General features: G+C 41.3%; 1 protein-coding gene and 1 pseudogene across 2 annotated transcripts in view; one reads left to right on the forward strand and one right to left on the reverse strand.

The window, feature by feature from the left end:
• Positions 1–20,016, reverse strand: part of PARD3B (par-3 family cell polarity regulator beta) — a 2,030,765-nt gene that overhangs the window by 1,394,053 nt on the left and 616,696 nt on the right. The window lies entirely within an intron of this gene.
• Positions 15,153–15,752, forward strand: LOC138285938 (LIM and senescent cell antigen-like-containing domain protein 1 pseudogene; annotated as a pseudogene).

The raw sequence follows: 20,016 nt of genomic DNA on the forward strand, positions 1-20,016 counted from the left end.
ACTCCTTCCTGCGTGCTGAAAAAAGGTTTATGAGACCTCTGCACTTTTTTCCCAACAAAAAGGCAGTCGTTTATTTGCTTTTTAAAAACGCCAAATAAATGCCATTGGATCCCCGAATACAATGAAATAATATACCAACACAATAAACAACACAACACAATAGTAATACATCTCATCTACACACAACCACAACGAAAAAACAATACAAAAAAGATCACAAAAACAAAACACATCCTAACACTACACAAATGCATGTTAAAATTGCACTGTTTTGTTGCCTTGTGTTTTAATACCTCCCATGTTGTGTGGATAATTTAGTGTGTTCCTGTTTTGTTTCTGTACTAATGTATTGTGTTGAGATTCTTTTTGGCATTGTTTGCGACTGCTATATTGCGTGTTGTGTAGATGTGCAGGTTTTTTGTTGCATTTTCGTGTATTTTTGTTATTGTTCAATGATATGATTTGTGTTGTTAATTTTGTTTGGTTATTGATTGATTTTTGTCATTGCAGTGCTCTGCTGTTACTACGGATGAACTGTGTGTTGTATTAATGTTCTTGTGTATTTGTGTTACATTATGTTGGTGTAATGTGTATTGGTCGTTGGTTTTCTTTATGAGTTGTCATGTTTTTCATGCTGTTACTGCAGTTCTGTGTGTTGTTGCTGATTTGTGCTGCTGTGCACTGTTGCATTGTTTGTTGCTGTTCTGTCTTACTGTATTTTTCTGATTGGATTATCTACTATTCTGCTTTCTTTTGTTTTGTTATATTTTTTGTTGGCTGTGCTGTTTTTATGGTTGAGTTGAGAGGGCTTTGCTGGTGTTATGCGGTTTCATTTTGTTGTGCATTGGTACTGTTTTACTGTGGTCTTGTGGCAGTGTTGCATTTTGCCACTGTTTTTCTCAACTAAATTCGTCTCGAGTGTGGGGTTGCACTTCAGTACAATTTTGTTCGGTGTGGATTTAAGGCTGCTAGGGCTGTGATAGGTGTAATTTGGTGCTATAACTTGGCGGTTCAGTGGTAAAGAGTGGTAGCACAATAGTGGTGGGTGCTGAGAATCCCATATTGTTAGATGATAGTGCCTTGATAAGAGTAGTAGTGTAGTAGTCTGAGGTGGTGGTGTACTGGCTGTGTTGGACGGTGAAATGATAATTGAAAGGTGATGTAATATGAGCATGCAGTGGGGTGGCACTGGGTGGTAGTGTAGTGCTAGGCTGGCAATGACACAGTAGGGTTGTTAATCCTTTGGCATTCAAAGTTAGTAAAGTAGAGCGATTATGACAAAGCGTGAGGATTCATAGTAAATTTGAGATGTGAAATATTCCCTGGCTACTCCTCGTGCCACATAATGTTAGGTCACACTCTATTGCCCTATCAGTCAACAGAATGTGCTGAGGGGGAAATACTCTTCAGACCCCCCATTTAGAAAAGCAACTGTGCTAGATCAGCAAAAGTTAAAAGCTGCCTGTGGCACACATAAAAAGTAGCAAATTCAGTCAATTATCTCTCCAGAGACACAGAGAGAGATGAGAGGGAGAGAGTAAAACAGAGAAAGTGAGCAAGAGCGGGGGAGGGGAGATTATTACTGATCCACGCCCACTATATTCTTGTTTAATCTATAGTCAAAATAACTCCAACTTTATGGCAATTTCCAGTTGAGAGATAATCCTCCAGCAGGCTAAGGTGTTAGGTAAAGTTTACATTAGTCATTTCTGTAAGAATATTGTAGAGTTGCAATGGTCAGCTCTCTCCGAGAATCTTAGCATAGACTTGTGACAAAATGTGACCCAAACAAGCACTGCAAAGTAGTACATATGAGTATATTTTTCAAAAACCCTAAAAATCTTTGCTTCAGACCAAAATCAACAATGTACATAGTATGGGTTGACAGGATCGAAGGAGAGCATGGAGTGTGAAAAAAGGCAATTTTACTTCTCAACTTTTTATTCACATAAGAATTCTCCAGCCTGCTCAACTAGAAGTCGAGCATTGGGAAAATATATGCAGCTACAGACTTCCCACAAATAAATTACTGCAGCACTCGGGCTGAGCGAATTCAATGTATGAACAGCCAGCAGAGTTAGTGCCCTTGCATATAAAACCCAAATACAGACACAATTTATAAACCTTTACTAATGTGAAGCAGCCCTAAAACTGGCTGTCACAAGGATGCCTGGCAGGCACTACCAAACATGAAATGGGTTCTCCCTTCCTCTGGCAGGATGAGGTGTCTGCCCTTTCTGAAATGAGAAGGCCTAGCACCCCAACCAGCAAAGCACAACTGCTTACAAATGAGCACAGAGGCCTGCACTGCATAAGAGCGAGCCCCATGCCATTGGGAGACACAGAAAATTGTACTTTAGCATTTTGAAGTTGCACTTTTATCATTCCTATATACCACTTCACACCCCTGACAGGGTCATGAAGGGCTCCAGCGTGCATCAGGTTTTGTGGTGCTATGTTGCGACGCATGCTTGGCCAAGGAGTTAGTTGTTGTTAGAACTCTATGCAGGCCCACCCACATTTCTCAATTACGTGATTATAGCCTTTTCACAGTAATTATGAATTTACTCATTTGCCACATTATTTCAACAAAAACATCTCTGTAGCTCAAATGATCAAACAGTATTGAAAGAAACTGAGCATTCGTGGTGCAATGCAGTGACAGGTGCTTTTGGTGAAGTTACTATGCACTTTTCATTTGCCAACTTCTGTAATCTGGTGTTGAAACTGGTAAGAATACAGCAAACATTTACCCAGACAGTATCAATGACTCCAGTTGATGGATGGGGGAAGGCTTTTGTCTGCATCACGAAAACAATAGTGCCATATATAAATTTAACTTATACAGGGTGGAAATAATGATTGCTTCTTTTCTATAAAAAAGTTTTACTTCATCATTTGTGCAAATTCATTTTACACCACAGACTCTGTTCTCAGTGCACAAATCATTTCAAAAGGGCAGTCAGACTAGAGAAAAACACACATCATTTTACTACTGTTTATAAGGTCAGGTGTCTTGAATCCTACATTGCCTCATATTCAGATACTTGGATTAAAATAGGCATTACTGTTCTGCACAGCTCTTCACAGAAAGAGGTGCTCCTAAAAGCCTGGTTGCGGCCACAGGACAAACTCAAAACTTAAGACCAGTTCTAAAATAACTGGGATATGCAGAATCAAAGCAGCCACACCTTTTATTACAAGAAGTGTGCTCATGTAGGCTCGTTTTCCGCTGAGAGCAGCAATTATTTTGCACTCAGCAGAAAACAAGACTGGGTGTAACACTCCTTTTAGCACGCACTAATTATTTTGCTCTTGGAGTTAGTATTTTGTAACTTCCAGGCAAAACAAATCATAATTGCTTGTTGGAAAACTTTTTCTAAATTATTAGGAGGACCTTGCATACTCGTCTTTAAGAAACTTTTGAACCTTCATTGAGACTGAGATCCTTTTTCCATCATCAGTGCATGTTAACATCACAAAATAGTAAGATCATTCAGTAACGGAGTACATTGCGTATTTTTCTTTCCTTTTGTTATGTCGCGTAATTTAGCGAACCCTAACAACGGTTTAGTCCACCGCTGTCGTGCAACTCTGCGGGCCCTTCCTCTGTGACAGGGGTTATATGAGGTGCGTGAGCTCTGGAGGCGCGCTCTTAATATGGCGCCTCACTCACTGTTAGTTCCTTCACAAAAATAAGCACGAGGTGCCGGTGGAATTAGCTATAAACGTTTGAACGGCTGTCTCTCGCCCTCCTGCCCCCCGTGGCTTAGGAGACGAATCTCTCCCAACGTAATGAATGGAATTTAATGAACCGGTGCTGATTACACGATTTAAGCTTAAGACACCGCGAAAGTTCTCTGCTTGAGCCTTCACAGGCCTCATCGACGCATCTGCCTTATCGTCATGCACCTACACATGCAGGCGGGCTCAGCTCCATCCCTCCCCTCCTCGGAGCCTCAATCGCCCCCTTTCTCCATTTCAGCCGAGATGTTCGACCGAATAATTCCTGCTGAAAATTAGAAAGTGGATGTGCAGGAATATTATGCACGGCCGGACATCATCGACATTAAGCGGAGGGAATGTGATTAGCAGCAAACTGCTTGTGACAGGGGAATGAGACGGCTGTCAAACACAATGACATGGCGCGAGGCTTGGAAGGCGCGCGGGGTAATGACGCAGCCGGCCGGCCTGGCGCGGAGACAGGCGGCCGCGGAACACAACAACTATGATAAATTAATTCATTTACTTAAGAAAAATGAGAGCTTTCCGCAAGCGGCCCTTATTTATAATCTTGTCAATCGGGCCGGGTAAACAAAAGGTGCACAATGCCTTTAAAGATGCAAGCGACCGAAACAAGCACAACAGAAAGATGCTGCTGATTCGGGCAGGTCCTGTGGGGCAGCTACGGATCTGAAGGTGCTCGGTACATACACAGCATTTTGAAGCAGCAAAGAGCTGGATTTAGAAAAATACATTGGGGCAACGTATTTTCTCCAATACACTGCACTGACTCGGAGTCAATTTCAGGCGGGAGATAAAGCCATTTATGGTTTAAAAAATTGCTCTTTCATATTCGAGTACATACCCCAAAATATAAAAGATACTTACTGTCGGGAGGCTATGTCCAAACACTAACAACTGTTTAAAAATAACTGTGAAATGCCAGGGTCGTACAACTTGATCGAAGCATAAATCCTACATATTATATTACACTTGTATGCATTTATTTCTTTTTACTGTTCATTTATAGTTGATTTTATTAAATGCAAATTAAAGAGTATTGTTAAAAAACTGAGAGTCTCCAGTACCAATCGGCGGTGTTGGCATGCAGGGAGGTGTCACCGCTGGCAGCCTTCAGATAAAACAGGTTGTTTGTGGTTTTAGAGAACAAGTCCACGGTATGACTGATTGGAAGTCACAGAACCCCAATCGGACTTTAGATACAGATTAGAATAGTTTATTATTTTAACATGCTTTATTTGTTCTATTTCAACAAAGTCATTTCAGCACAGCTGATTACTTTAGTTTTTTTCTTATGGTCAACAAATATCAAAACTGATTCCAATAACACAGGTTATTTGATGTACCAGTCGTAGCTTACGATTCCCATTGGACTCTAAGGCTGTCAATGAATAACATCTCTAGCAGCTCCCTTTTCGGCTATGCAAGCACTTCTTTTTTGACCTAGTAGGCAAACGTGAGCCCAGGCTCTGGCAGAGTATAATGACTGTCCACGATGGTGGGAGGTTGAGTTTGATGGGTGTAGCCCCCAGTCCCATTTTTGGAAACAGAAAAACTATGGAGGAGTTATGCTAACCAGTGCAGTTTCCACCTGCCTTAACATGACTTTCTTGCAGGCAACATTAAATCATATTTGCCAATTATATGGATTTCTGCCACTATTTTATGCATGGACAATTAAATGCTATAAGGGTGCTTCCCTCATGCATGTAGTTTATGTGAGTTCATAAGAGTCACGTGTGGGAGGCTTCCTTGGTGCATGAGATGTGTATGGGGAGTGTGGCGGCACGCAGTACACTATTGCTGGGTGTGTACGAAATTAATGTGCCATGAGTAGTATTCCTGGAGCTAAGAAGATGTGCAGGGTTTAGTATGCCAAAGTGGTTGATATATTGAAACAGATGATCACTAGTGGCGTAACAGCCAAAGCTGGCGTCTTTGGAACTGGAGAACCAGGTTTGAGACTCTACGTTGACTCAACTTCCTGTGGTTCTGGGAAAAAACACGTAATCTCCCCATGCCTAAAAAAAAAACAAAAATGAATGTGTCCTTGAGTAATGCAACTAGTGCTCATGTATAGCTGCCTAATACCTTGGGGTAGAGTTCACGCTAGATAAAACTGCAGAAAAAGTGCATACATGCCAGAAACCCTGAGCTTCTTAGGCAGATCACTGTGTACGCCTCAGAACTACAATAAATGGGTGCAGAAAGGCAGACTGAAAAAAGATGCACTGGCAGATGTGCCTGTGGACTACTGTACTGTTATAGCTAGAAACGCTCAGGGGTAGGACTAAGGGCTCAAAAGTAGAGCAGTCTAAGCTAAAGCTTCAGTGAAGCATGGTGTGCTTCAGAACAGGTTTGAAGGGCAAAGACAGAACTATATCTGGGCCCCAGACTGGAACTGATGAGGGACTTCCAGGTCAAGAATGAACTGCACTGGCAGAGTTTCAATTGTTTTCCAGTAGTGGTGCAACCATTTGTCTGTAGGTCATCATGAAGTACATTAGCAGCGGTATGTATGGATTCCAGTATTAAGCAAGTGTGGAGGTGGTACAGGTTATGAGTGAAGTGGACTGGCAGCCATGTAGGTGCATCAGTGCTGGAATAGCTAGAGGTGCAGCTGGGAAGCGGTGTTATGTACTGAGACAGCTGGACTAAGGAGCATCTGTATGCGAGTCCCAGAACTTAATAAAAATGGGGTGCCATAGGGTGAAGCAAGTGTTTTGGTACAGCTGGGTCTAGACCCCAATAGCAGAGCAGTTGCTGGTCAGATGTGAGGTCCACAGGCAGCGGGTGAGTAGCGGCTGAACTTCAGCAACACTTGTGCAGTGCTGTGGGCTGCAAATTTACTCAAAAAAAGGCGTGTGCTTTGTAAGAAAGGGAGTTTGTTCCTGGCATTGGCTGGGACTTACTGATGCTGCAGCTTAAAGATTGGGTACCGGCAGAGCTGAGTGGATGAGGTCCGGTACTGGAATAGCAGGCAGTGCCACATTGCCGGTGTGAAGTGTGCATGCAGGTTTGCGAGCAGGATCTAGTATTACAACAAAGCATATGCTGCGCTGTAGGACAAACTAGCTAGGCATGTACGAAACTGTGCATTAACTCTGGTAATGGAATTGCAGGGAGTGCTGCGGGGCTCCACTTCGCTGCTCTGGCATTGCTGTGTGTGAGTTCCAGTGCTGGCCTGACACAGGTCAAGGCCTTGAATCAGGAGGACTGACAGCAGATTGTGAACATCAATGCTGCACATCTGGTAGTTCTACAGACTCCATTGCTCGGAGCAACGGAGGAGATATGAAATGCCCCTCACACTCGATCCATTGCCCTTACTGCACACTATATGACATGAGTCAATCGACTCGTAAGCATCTTCGCAGCCCCACACCTGTAACCTTCCACTGAAATTTCAGCCAATTGCAGCAACAGCAATCTTCATGAAATAGGACCAGTCTGCCATACAAATACCCATAAGCACCGAGGAATGCTTGCACTGTTTCACGTGGAGGCATACAGCAAATTGTACCCTACAGGTTTGTTTACCTAAGAAAATACAAATACAATATGTAGCTCAAGGGTGTTATTAGAGACTAAAATTAAACTTAGTACTTATGCAAAAACAGGGTTTAAATAGCCTTCATTGGCGGAGGTTATACGTGGTTTGTACATGGATAATCATGAATGTCAATGATTAAACCTGTTTTTTTACTCCAGATTTGACAGATGGGATTTCAGAAGTAAAAAAAAAAACAGACTAGTCCAATTGTTGTACAGGGTATGAATGCAGTGGACGTTTCAGTCGATAGAAGGTGTTGCATCAGACTGAGAGCACATGAGTCCCAGATTAGTTTATAACTTAGGTAGGATGATTACCAGTTACTCCACATCAAGTGAAGAGATTTTGAGGGGCCACACCCTGCAGACTATAGATCTGTTCTCAATATGGCACACTGAAATAATTATCCAGGCAATGCATGTGAGAGGAGGTACATAGTTGCCTTACACCTACTCAAAAAGTTAAAAAGACTACAAGGCCAAAGACACTGCTTTTTGTCTGGTGGCGGGTTCATTTCTCACCGCAGAGAGGGCTTCAGAAGGTGAACAATATATAATGTGGCAGAGATACTGAACCGTCTGCCCAACCAGCTGCATCCAAACATTGCAGTAATGTGTGGGGCCATCGAGGCGCGCAACTCCTGCATATGCTCAATACCATCAACCCATCGATGTATGCATTTGATTGTAATGTTATTGTCTAACAAAAAAAACAAGCAGAAATAGAAGCCATGCAAACTCTTAGGAAAGGCATCTGAGAGCCCATAAAAGCTATGAGTGAACAGAAATACTTGGAAAGTTTTGAAAACAAACAGATCATAAACAGTAACCAAATCTATGAGTAGTAAAAGGCCCAAGAATGTAATTTTATTAAATGAAACACGTTTTTTAATTCATTTCTGTGGAGAAGGGAAGATATACAAAACTGCTTAACTCAAGACAACGGACAGAAAGAAGAGAATTGCATAGGGATGAGTCTTGGCCTGTAACCACTGTAGGGATGGGCAATCCCGGAAGGGTTTTTCAGATTTCATTGTAGTTCAGCGCCTGCTGGAGGTTACCCACAGAGGTGGAAAGGAGTCTGCCATGTACCCCATTGCAGATGTTTATTCTGGAAATGGCTGGGAAAACGAGAATGATCACGTGGAATGATCACAGTAGTGGCAGTATATCACAGAGCACACACAAAGGGAAAATACCTTTCTGGTCATGTTCATCTGTGGAATAAACAAAAACCTTGTCAAAAGTGATTCCTAGATTATGTATTTGTCTTGCCGTTCAGCCCTGGAGAAAAGGCCATAAATTGAGATCATTCAAATGGATGTGGAATGGGCCACCAGCTACTTCTAGCAATTGTTTTGGAGCCTCTAGGCATGGCTAATTTATGTGTGCCTCCAATGTTGAACATCCTTAGGGTCCTAGAAAGGTCAGGGTGACCGTCAGTGTGACATGAAAGCCAAGTTGGGACTCTACCGAGGGAAGCCTTGTTGTTAACCTCACCTCTAAATGAAGAAGGGAAGAACATGTTTAAAGGCGAGAGAGCACCCTCAAACATCAAACTCTAAATGAGGCCAGAGTCCCTTACTTAACATAATAGAAAATAGCAAAAGGTACTTTTGTGGTGACCATTACTCTGGATATTTATAACATGAAAGTGTGCGGTGCAAGAAGTCACTACAGCAGCAGTCAACGATACCCTGGCATTGCCCACTGGCAAGGTGTGGAAACCCCACAGAAATAACAGTAGATTTAGAAGGGGCAGCATTTGGATGAACCAGGTGGTGGCATTCAGATTGCGGGCACAGGAGGCAGCTGATGAATTCAATGATACAAAGCCGAGCAACACAGAGCTTAGCCCCAGGGATGCTTTGCTCCTCTAGAGGAAATGCAATATTAGGCCACTGGCTTAGAAAGAATGACAGAAGACTGAACTGGTGCTGCACTGGTGGGATGTCATCAAGATTGAATGATGGGTCTTCATCACGAGTGCTGAATGAGAGGAAGGTAGGGTTTTTCTTCCAGTTCAGACATTTTGCTAAAGGTGTTGATATGAGGATTTGTACCTATATCCACCCACTCCTTCAACCCTTGTCCCACCACTGTGGGGAATCGTAGGTGTTAAAAGAGAGGGATTTGGAGATAAGAGGCAGTACAAAAAGAAACTGTGCATTGTGCTTCCATAGGTGATGTTAATTAGATGAAAACACAGTTTAACAAGAGTTTAGGATTGTCAGGAAATTACTAATGGAAGATCTTTGTTCTTTTACCTATTATTTCAATAAAAATAATAAAACAAAAAGTATTTCTCTAAGCCTGAATACACTATAAACTACTATTATAGCATCCACCTTGGCAGATTTCCAGAAAGGGTGAAACAAAAACGCAGATTCAATGCGCGCACAGATTTTCAGGAACAATGAGCTAACAAATGTACTTGAGAAGCAATTTTGATAACACAGCGAAAATTAAAAAAAAAAAAAAACTTGGTAAGCGAGCTTCAGCCTTTCTAAGTCGATTCTGCAGTCCTAGAATTTAGTCCTTTAGTTAGTGTGTTTCAAAATCAAGACAAAAACAGACGTTGTGGGTAAGCATATCCAAAATGTGGAATACTCATGTTTTACCTTCAGTGTCAAGCACAAATACCTACTCGACACCACATTTTTCTATCGTTCAACATGGTTTCCATCTTCATCATGTGTTTTTCTTTTAGGTCCCACTTGACATATCAGCTATCTCTAAGGCCCACTATTTCCAAAATATTCTGATTATGCTCTATGTCAATGGGCTTGTTAGGGTCTGTTTCCTTTAGCTATTGCTTTGAACCCGTGTCACGCAAATCTTGGATACACCCACAGAAGTATACATCTCTCACCTCAAGCTACTGGCTAGGTGGGGGTATCATTCCGACCCCATTTCAAAGCATAATGATTTATTTTACCCCTGCAAAGTACATGCAACCATCACACATTCAATTCTTTATCTCACAAATGAAAAGCAACCTTTTTTTGTTTTTTATTTTCTCACTGCAAGAGACGCTGAAAGGTGTTTCTTTTAGTGGTTTCCACCTGCTGGCTGATAAGCTTCAGCATGTCCAGCAGCTCACCCTACTCCTGATGGAGGCCTGTGCTGAACTACAACTTTATCTGGAGTAATGATTTTGGCAAAGCTAATAGGTCTTGTTCATCGCTGAAAACGCAAGCCAGACCAATGGCTTTGCCAGTGCACGCTTTCATTAAATACTCATAAGGAAAAGAGCTTCTGAAAAATTTAGGACAAATGTCTGAAAAACAAAACAGAAAAAAACATATTGAATATGACGAGGCTTCTACCCCTGACGAACAAGCAAGCTAAACAGGAAAGCATTTTAAATCTTGAGGCACTGCGGGTGAGTAAATGGGCATCTGACATCAGTCGATGGTCCAGGGAAGACTGACGGGTGAAGCTTCCACCCCGCTCACTAGACTTGAAAAGACCCTCCCTCCTACTCACGGAGCCAAGTGAAACAAAATGTAACTTGACCATAAAACAAAACAAAGGAGGAGAGCAGCTGGTTAAAAAATGTAAAAAATAAAAATAAAAAAAAACTAACTTTACATGTCACGGCATAAAAAAGAGGAACTGTTATTTAAACGAAACAGACAAACATCAAATTTGAAATAGTCTCTTTATCCGGACAAAGCAGCCGAAGTTAAAGATGCTATCTCCAACACTGTACGCTGGTCCTGCTCTAGCCATCAGTCCTTTTAAAGTTGGCGTTGATGATGTGACTACTCAGCAGCTAAATGTTGAATTTTAAATAAGCAAGGGCATCATTTCCTTAACATCTTACCAGTGCTTTATTTGTTTATGTGTTCCGTAACATGCCAACATAGCACGTTGTGGGCACCACAAGACACTACTATAAAGAATAATACAGTTGAAGCTGCTGAGAGAGGGGCACAGGTAGGTGAACGATAGCTAAACGGGAGGTGTAACCGCCATAACTGGTATTAATCAGTGAATGGCCTCGTCACTTAAGTGTTCAGAGAATGCTAACGTAAGGAGTTCGACCTTCAAGAGTTCACTGAAAAGGCGGTGGGTCGGTTCTGCTTTCAGATTGGACTTCAAGGAATTCCAAAGTATAGCGCCTAGATCCATCTCATCCATCCACGTGGTCAATGGTTTTCTGTGTGAAAACTCTCAACATGTGCCCTCAGTTTGAAGTTAGGTTGTATTTGATGAGAAAATGCACACACAAAGAAGTAGGCCCCAAACACTAGTGCACTATATAAATAAATGTTTACACAGAGCTCCCAAAAATCTCAAAAACAATGCAAATATTGACCCTGCTCTTTGTGGAGTTCAATTTATTCTGCTATTTCAAGCTAGAATAAGAGGATGAACCCAGGATAATAACGGGAGCGAGCATTCCAATCCATGGAGATTACATTGTTCCATAAAGTGAGTTCTCAAGCATAGACCCATTGAGGCAAACTGACAAAGCACACAATAAATCCCAGCATTTGGCAGCCCTTCTTATGGCAAACTCAGCGAAGAGGAGTGCAAATATTATACATCCAGGCTCTGTCATCAGTGGATGAAAAAGAACTCTGCAGCAAAGATGGCTTCAAAGGGATAATGAATGTCTTCCTTACGCACGGGTTTTGAGAACCCTTTGTTCTTTCTGGTAAGTTGCCCATTTTGAGTATGAAAACTCTTTTGAAGAGAGCTGAAGTGAGATAAATGTCCCATCATGTCAGATGACAAGAGGCACTATTTACCAAGCAGCTTTTCGTAAAGCTATTACATGGAGAAGGCAATAGGCAGGAGGAAAAACAACCTGACTTGTTAACTAGGTACTTATAGTCCAAAGCAACTCAAAAACCCAGGGAAGGGAAAGTGGATGCTGCATGATATTAATTGTTCTAATATGCGTTGAACAGTTAACTACACACATATACATAGTTCCATGAATATAAACTACTTACAACCAGTTCCGGATTTAAAGGGTCACTGGTTTACACTGTGTTGTGACCCAAGAAATGACACTCCGATGCCTGTCAAACTTAACCTCCTGATTTAGTTCATCTTTACCACATTCACTGGTTGTGTACTGGGGTGACTGACAGTGAGCCCATCTAGCTAAAGTACCAAAAAAGGAATTCAGAAGACAACAGAGAGCTTCCGACAAAGCTTTTCCTTCTTTATTCACTTGAAATACTACCGCAAACAAAAAAAAAAAGAATTGGGAACAGCAAAACCTTGCACATTTTTGGTTGCACTGTATTCTTTAGTTCTTTTACATACTACATTACACTAATAGTAAAACACAATCCTTACGGTGATTGTTCTGCTTGTTTAATCATAGGGGGGGGTGTTTATGACATTATGGTAAATTTCGACAGCTGAACAGTACAGCTGATAGTACTCTTATTTCAATGGAAAATATTGTTACACTGCGGTACAGTTTAGTCCTATTTGTAGTGTAGTGTGGTTAGTTTTACGTATCCTTTGAGCATTAGCTTCAGGCTTTAGGCCTTTGTGCACTTTGCCCTGAATGTATTTTATTCATTTGCTGACAGCTTAGAGCCTCTGTGCACTTTGCTCTAAATGCTTTTTATTAGGCTTCGTACTGTTATTTTTCAAATAGCCAGTTCTACGGTGTTGTTTTTTATTCATATCACACTGTTTTGCCTACTTCAGCACTGGAGTTCTTCATAACATATTCACTCTGTGCTTCAGTCAAGGATACAGTCTGGTACATTGCCGATAGACGTGGTAGGAGTTTAGATTTGGCATTCCTGCGTAGGGACATTTTGTGATCACGATGACATGTTAGTTATAAAATCACTTCCTTGTCCCAATACATGCAAGAGGGAAATTCCGACCAGAGACCCACAACTAGACACTGACTCCCTCGTTGCAGATGCTGAACCAGATCACAGGCCTTTGCTCAGGTATGAGGGCTTATGTCTCCCCAGTGATTCAGAAAGGCAAGCTAGAAGCTTAACATCTGTGCTCTAAATAGAACAAGCAGAGGGAGAGTAGAAACTGTTAGGCAATATGATAGCTTTGTTCTTATGTTTTACTCTCCTGGTGACTATTTCAATCCTACTATGTTGTATTGTTCTGGTTATTGCGGCTCACGCCTTATTATCTAAAATACAGTCGTTTTATTAAAACATTATATAAAACTTATACTGTCTTTGTCATTTGTATATGAGACCATATTGTAAATGAGAGAGTTGGTTTGGATCTGAGTGACCACGACTTCCCTGAGAAGTTCCAAAGATGTCATGCGCTCGGCTGCCTAATCATTTCTTCCCCATGGGAGAAATGAGGCAATGCTAGTTAGCCGGAGCAAAAACAGGATTTAGGGTGACAGAGTTCTTTACAAGTGGGTTAGACTCAGTCCCCCACACCGTTATCGATCCTGCTGCCTAGAAATCCAGTAGTCTCATTTAGGATAATGAGAGCCCACGCGACAGTAGTTCTTGGATGTTAAAGCTATGTCTAGGGGTCAGGGTCGAGAGTGCCTGTGCAGCTCGGTTCTATGTCCCAAGTCGTGATGGTTTGATGCTACCTAGTTCTTAGTCCATGATGCTGGGGTATGTGAGATGGCATTACTCATATTTGTAGGCCTCAGAAATGAGGGTATGTATTCTAGGCCTAATACATGACTCGGAGCTGAGGGACCGGGCTTCATGGCCTGGCGTTATGAACTCTTAGGGCTGTTGAAATAGGTGTTGGACATCTTCTATGGGTCACACTCTTGTATCAGTGTACAGCACTAGTCTTATTTCTATGGGGGTTGAGCATCCTGGAAGAACATTTACTTCAAAGTAATAATTTAATTCCATTACTACCACATACAAGGCTCATTACTGTGGGTGCTGCTCTTACCCTTTGCATAGATTAGTAAGGAGATCAAAGAATGGAAATATGGAAGACCCATAAAGTATTTTCTGCTGACGGGTATGTAATTATCATTAATGCAGCACGTGCAGTAATAAAGGGATCTAGAAGCATAAGGGCAAACTGCACCCCAATTATGACAGTCTTACTTCTCAACGAAGGCAGAGGTTTTTTTTCCCCCGGCTGCATTTGGGTCGATGGCACAGTTGATTTGCCACTGATGCTATACTGTGAAACGCAAAATGAATATTAATCACACTAAAATATTTTCTTGGGAAAGATTGTATGAATGGGGGGGGGGGGGGGTTCTGATTTCCGACACAATAGTGCTGCTTAGTTCATAACTAAAGTGTGCTGAAACAATAGAATGGATGGGTCTAGCACACTTTACCTTCTGTTTCTTTTTCCTGTTTACACTTGGTACAGTCATCATTTATTTTTTAGGTCAAGTTTTCTGGACCTGTTGTATATACTTTGTATATTCTTCTTTGTGGGCTCATAGCCTGCCCACTGCCTTTAATTAGTTTGCTTCAGTGTCCTTTAAACACCCTTGCTTGCTAGTGGTCAATCTTTGCTATTTGTCCCACCTTTTCATGGTTGTTCATTCCTAACGGAGCAATGCCTCCTTACTTGTAGCCTTCCACTTGTCCCATTTTAGCATCTGTTTAGGGACTACTTTTATCCTTCTCTAAGAGCACTTGAAAGGAGTGCTTGTATTCACTACCTCTGTTTCTGTAAAAAGGGCTGTAATTCTTGTTCAAATCTGGTAACATTTGCTGTGCATTCAAAGACCGAGATCAAATGTCAGATGCTGTTTTCGAGTGCAACTCTTAATTTGTTTTTCTGGAGCTTCAAAGTGAGCACATTTCCCCATCCCCAAACCTCTCCCGCTTGTTTGCACTTATTGTGATGAAGCTAGCCCCCCTCATCTTTTGAATATTCTTTTTACCAGCCCTGTTTGCATGGACATAGAACTTGTGAAAAATGCTGGCAGGCATCTCTGCCATTCTTGTCACAACCGAGAGAAAGCCACAGGTTTGGGCAAATACATTGGGCAAAAGTGCCATGTGATTATTGACGAGCAAGCTCTTAACTTTCAAAATGACCTGTAACATCCAGATCACTTTAACTGTGCCAACTGTGGGAAAGAACTTACAGCAGATGCCCGAGAGGTGAAGGGAGAGTTGTACTGTTTGCCATGCCATGATAAGTGAAGCTTGCAGGCGGCTGATTGAAGGTTATGTGTTTAATGCAATGGTAAAACAGTGGCATGTGGAGCACCTTGTCTGCGCCAAATGGAAAAAGCCATTCCTGGGACACTGTCAATATGAACGGAGAGGCTGGCATTCTGCATAATCCATTACAATCAGCTGTTTGATGATGTGTGCTTCCAATGTAACCGCATGACTGAAGGAAATGTGTCTGCATTGAACAATAATTTTACGTTTGAACTGTTATGTGTGAAGTGTTTTGCATGCTCCACTTGCAACACTGAGCTAACACTCCATAACAAATCTGTGGAGTTTGATATTAAGCCAGTAATCCAGAAGCTGAGAAAGTGAGGGTGTGGCATAACTGGCGAAGCTGTCGACTTTGGAGCTGGGGAACCGATTTTAAGTCTCGGCTTTGGCTGAACATCCTTTGATTCTGGGCAAATCACTTAATCTCCCTGTGCCTACCAAAAATGAATGTGTCCTGGTGTGATGTAACTGGTGCTCATGTAAAACACTCCAATACCTTGGGATCGTGTTCATGCTACATTACATTGCAACACAAAAAAAGCGTAACAATAAGTTTGTGTTAAGAGTTGAAGAAGTGACTCAAGAAGCTGTCCAACACATTGGGAAGGCAATAAATAGTGCTTCTGCTCTCACCTCTGGGCTGGAAGTTTGTTGTTTGATTGAAATGCAAAAGCTACAGACCTGGTTCCAAATTGTGCTCCATGTGGTAAAGCGGTAACCTCCACTTACGGTCCAAAGAGAAAACTTATTTCTGCAATGTTATATCATTTCAAGATCAATTTGTGACATTTTGAAAACCTCTTTTTCTTTTGTACCACTCCGGAAACCTATGCATTTATATATTTACTTTGTCATCAATTATTCTATAAGCAGCAACTTTAATATAATTGATTTATATTATTATATTATATATTATTAAATAGTATCTCCCTTTGTCTTTTCAATGGCTACGGTGCACTGTGTCATGTTACTCGGTCTCCTAGGATACAAATCTGTAAACACACCGAGCACAGGCAGCCAGCACTAACAGCAAAGACTGCCAAGAGGGAGAGGGCCAGGGTTTCGTGAGTTTGCCTTAATGTCACCTTACCTGCTGAAGCCACACAATTCAACTCCACACATTTCCATTGCACACAACATAGATCGATACCAAACGATATAATTCAACTCAACAATACAATTACACAACACATCGCATACATCCAATCCACACCACAGAATTCCACATCATGCCACAAAATTCAACAGCACACTACATAATTAAACTCCACTACATACCACTCAACAGCACAAAATACCATTCCACATAAGTACATTCCATAACATACAATTCCACTCCACATAATTTCAGTACACTCAATACCACATAATTCCACTTCACACAATGCAACATAATTCCACTACACAAATCCACTACACATCATTCCATGCCACATAATTCCACAACAATTCCAATGCAACCCACATAATGCTACTCCACACCACATATATCTAATCCACTCCATAACACATGGGTAAAAGACATTGTCATTTACAATACTAATAGTTGTAATTCTCATAAAAGCGCAACCTGTTGTCTTAGCCAAAGCCTGTTTTAGTATGTAGTTTTTGAGCCCTGCTGCTAATGAAACCACAAATACAAGTCTCTCCCATCGGATCCTCATGGGTAAGGATTTCAAAATTGCAGATGTCCCCTTGGTCACTTATTCATATTTTTTTCTGGCTCTAGAGGTTACAAAGGTCCAAGATCTAAAAGTGTCTCTTGGCAAATCACTTAGATCAAAAGAAATCACAGGTGGGCATGAAACATCAGTAGGACATGTTGCCCTAGTTCTATTCAAAGGGAAATAGGAAGGTTGTAAGGTGCAGAACAAAGCAGAAATGTGAATTAAGTAGCTGTTTTAAAAAATATTGAGACTGCAGGAGTTTGAAAATTCAATATTTTTATACATATGACTTACTGATGAATGTTTTATTACTTTGTAGACAAAATCTTAAAATCTTTAGGTGCTGATTTCCCTCAGTCTTAATGGCAATAATATACAGAGAACCATTTTTCAGTATGGTGAATAACATATACCGGGTCTGACAAGATGTAATGAATGTCAAATAATGAAAAGTATCTTAAGAATAAAAAACACAACTACCACAATCAGTAAAAACAAAAGAAAGTGCCAATGACGAGAAAAGAAGACTGCAACTTTGTAAAAATTAGATATTAGGCATTTGAGGATACTTAATATTAAACCTTTATTGCCAAGATTATTCACGAAACATTCATTCATCAAACAAAGAGAGGCTAAAGTATTCATTTACCTCTTCTTTGCACTGGACAGCCCGGGATTCAGAGGAGATCATTCAATCTGCCCCGTAAGAAGGATTGTAAGTGGATCTCGCAGGCTTCTCCTGCCTCTGTCATCCAGGGCAAGAGAGCAACATGTGCACTTTGAGTTGATCCAAGCTGATTTTTAAACTTAACAATTTAGCTTTAGAGCTGGTCATTCCCTGACAAAAGGAAATAAATATTATAACTCGCCCACTGTGCACTGGAACCACCAAAGGTTTCCGTTATTTGACAAATCTCTCAGCCAAGTGACTCTGTTTATTCGGATGATAATATTTCTTTAGCTTTGATATTCTTTCTCTTCTTCAGAATACTTTGCAACTGTGGTCGGATTTCAATTTCCTCAGTTCTTCGTAGCCTGCGTTTGTTGCCTGGTGGACTCAGATAAGATGGTGCACTTGGCACTAAACGCCTTGAGCTTCTATCTAACTGAAGCATCATCCCATAGGTGATAGAGACCTATTATTTGGGAACCAGTTAGTGTGGTTGCTTCGCAACCGTCTTACATACGGCTTTGTTGCATCATTCAAAGCTCCCGCTTGTAACATTTTGTAGTCACTCACGACTAATTCACTTTAAATTGCACGAGTAAGCAGAGAGAGACACAGTTGTGTTTCTTTGGCATTTAATCCAATCTGCATCATTCCTCGTGTATACACAAGTCATGCAACGTGAATCGGAATTAGAGCATTCACTTCATGTTCAGCTGCAGTCCACTAGAACATAATCTAGGTTGTGATACCACCTTCGCTGTTAAAGTTAACCATGTTATTATACCAGAGTATTACATTTATTGGTTCATCCCTTTTCGGGCTGTTCGGCAGAACACCTTATGACCAGCACGGGGTCTAGGAAGTTCACCTGCGCTGATCAATGCACACCTATTAGTCCATATTTAAATTTGAATATTTGCAGAGCAAATTTTGGTGAATTCAATGAATGTATGCAACGGATTTCTATAGCTTGAACCTAGCTACAAAGCAAGAGGGTGTTGCAGAAGAAAACATTTTTATGCTACTATGGATGTGGACAAGGGGGCGGTGTGGTGCAGGGACTGGGAACTGGGAGTACTTGTTAGGTCCGGAAATTCATCGGTGGGCACAGGCAAAGAAAAGAGGAGTGGTGAGCTTCGCACAGTGAGTCAATGAGGACTATGAAGGATGCGGGACTGCCTGAAGAGAAGAGCTGTCAGTCTTTGCAGACATCTTGGCACCACACCTTTGACCTCTTGTAGTACAATCTGGTGGTGATCGCTGTCTGCATCCATGTTCTGAGTGGTAGGGTTTTGGTCGTGGTTCAGAGTAGGCAGAGAAAAAACTATTTGCGCTCGACTGAACGGGATGTTATTCTGGTTCGAGTCTAAGGCATTGCTTCCCTTTAGATGGTAGGTGAACATGAGGAAGCATGGATTTGGAAAAAGTGGCTGATGGAACAAATATAGCTCGGCTCGGATTTGAATGCTCATGTGACCAGCTTAAAGGGACAGTTTAAAATCAAGTACATTATTAGAGAAGTTTACCTTTGGATTCTGATGGGCAATCTATTCTATTGTTCCCTGTTCTGGTATTATCACTTATCAACTAGGATGCCAGGAATACTATGCCTGGTGACCTAGGAGAACTGCACCAAAAGCAAGAACTAGTAAAATTATTACGGATGTTTGTGGATGACAACCTGATTCAGAAGGCGCTGAGAACACACAAAAGCCAATACATAAAATACCTGCTTATGTCTCCAAGTGCATGGATTTAACGAGGCCCCACCCTGCAGAATACTTGATTGGTATACAAACTTATCAATCAGGGGTTTTCGTTCCTATGAGTCATGATGGAGTTTTCAGTGTTTTTTTTTTAGGAATAGAGAAATAATTTGTAAAACAATTATCACTTTTACCAGTCAAAGGCCCAAAACGTCACATATTATGGAAACCACCAGTTTTAGACTGCAAACACATCATGATCACCACAGAGTAGAACTGAAACACCTACAGCTCTAAACCCTACATCTTGGTGATGTTGAAAATGTTCCAGAGAACGTTTTAATGATGACCTAAATTGATCAACCCATCCCTCATAAAGGAAGTGGTCAAAGAGTTTTTAAAGGTGACACTGGCATGACACTCACTAATGAGTAGGCTTTGAGATTTCCCTTGAACATACTCACTGCCAAGTATCCATTTCTTGGCAAATGTTTTAGATGAAATAGACAGCTAGGCAATCATTTGGAGGATGCAGAATTGTT

This window comes from Pleurodeles waltl, chromosome 3_1 (assembly GCF_031143425.1).
Source record: "Pleurodeles waltl isolate 20211129_DDA chromosome 3_1, aPleWal1.hap1.20221129, whole genome shotgun sequence".
Taxonomy (NCBI): Eukaryota; Metazoa; Chordata; class Amphibia; order Caudata; family Salamandridae; genus Pleurodeles; species Pleurodeles waltl.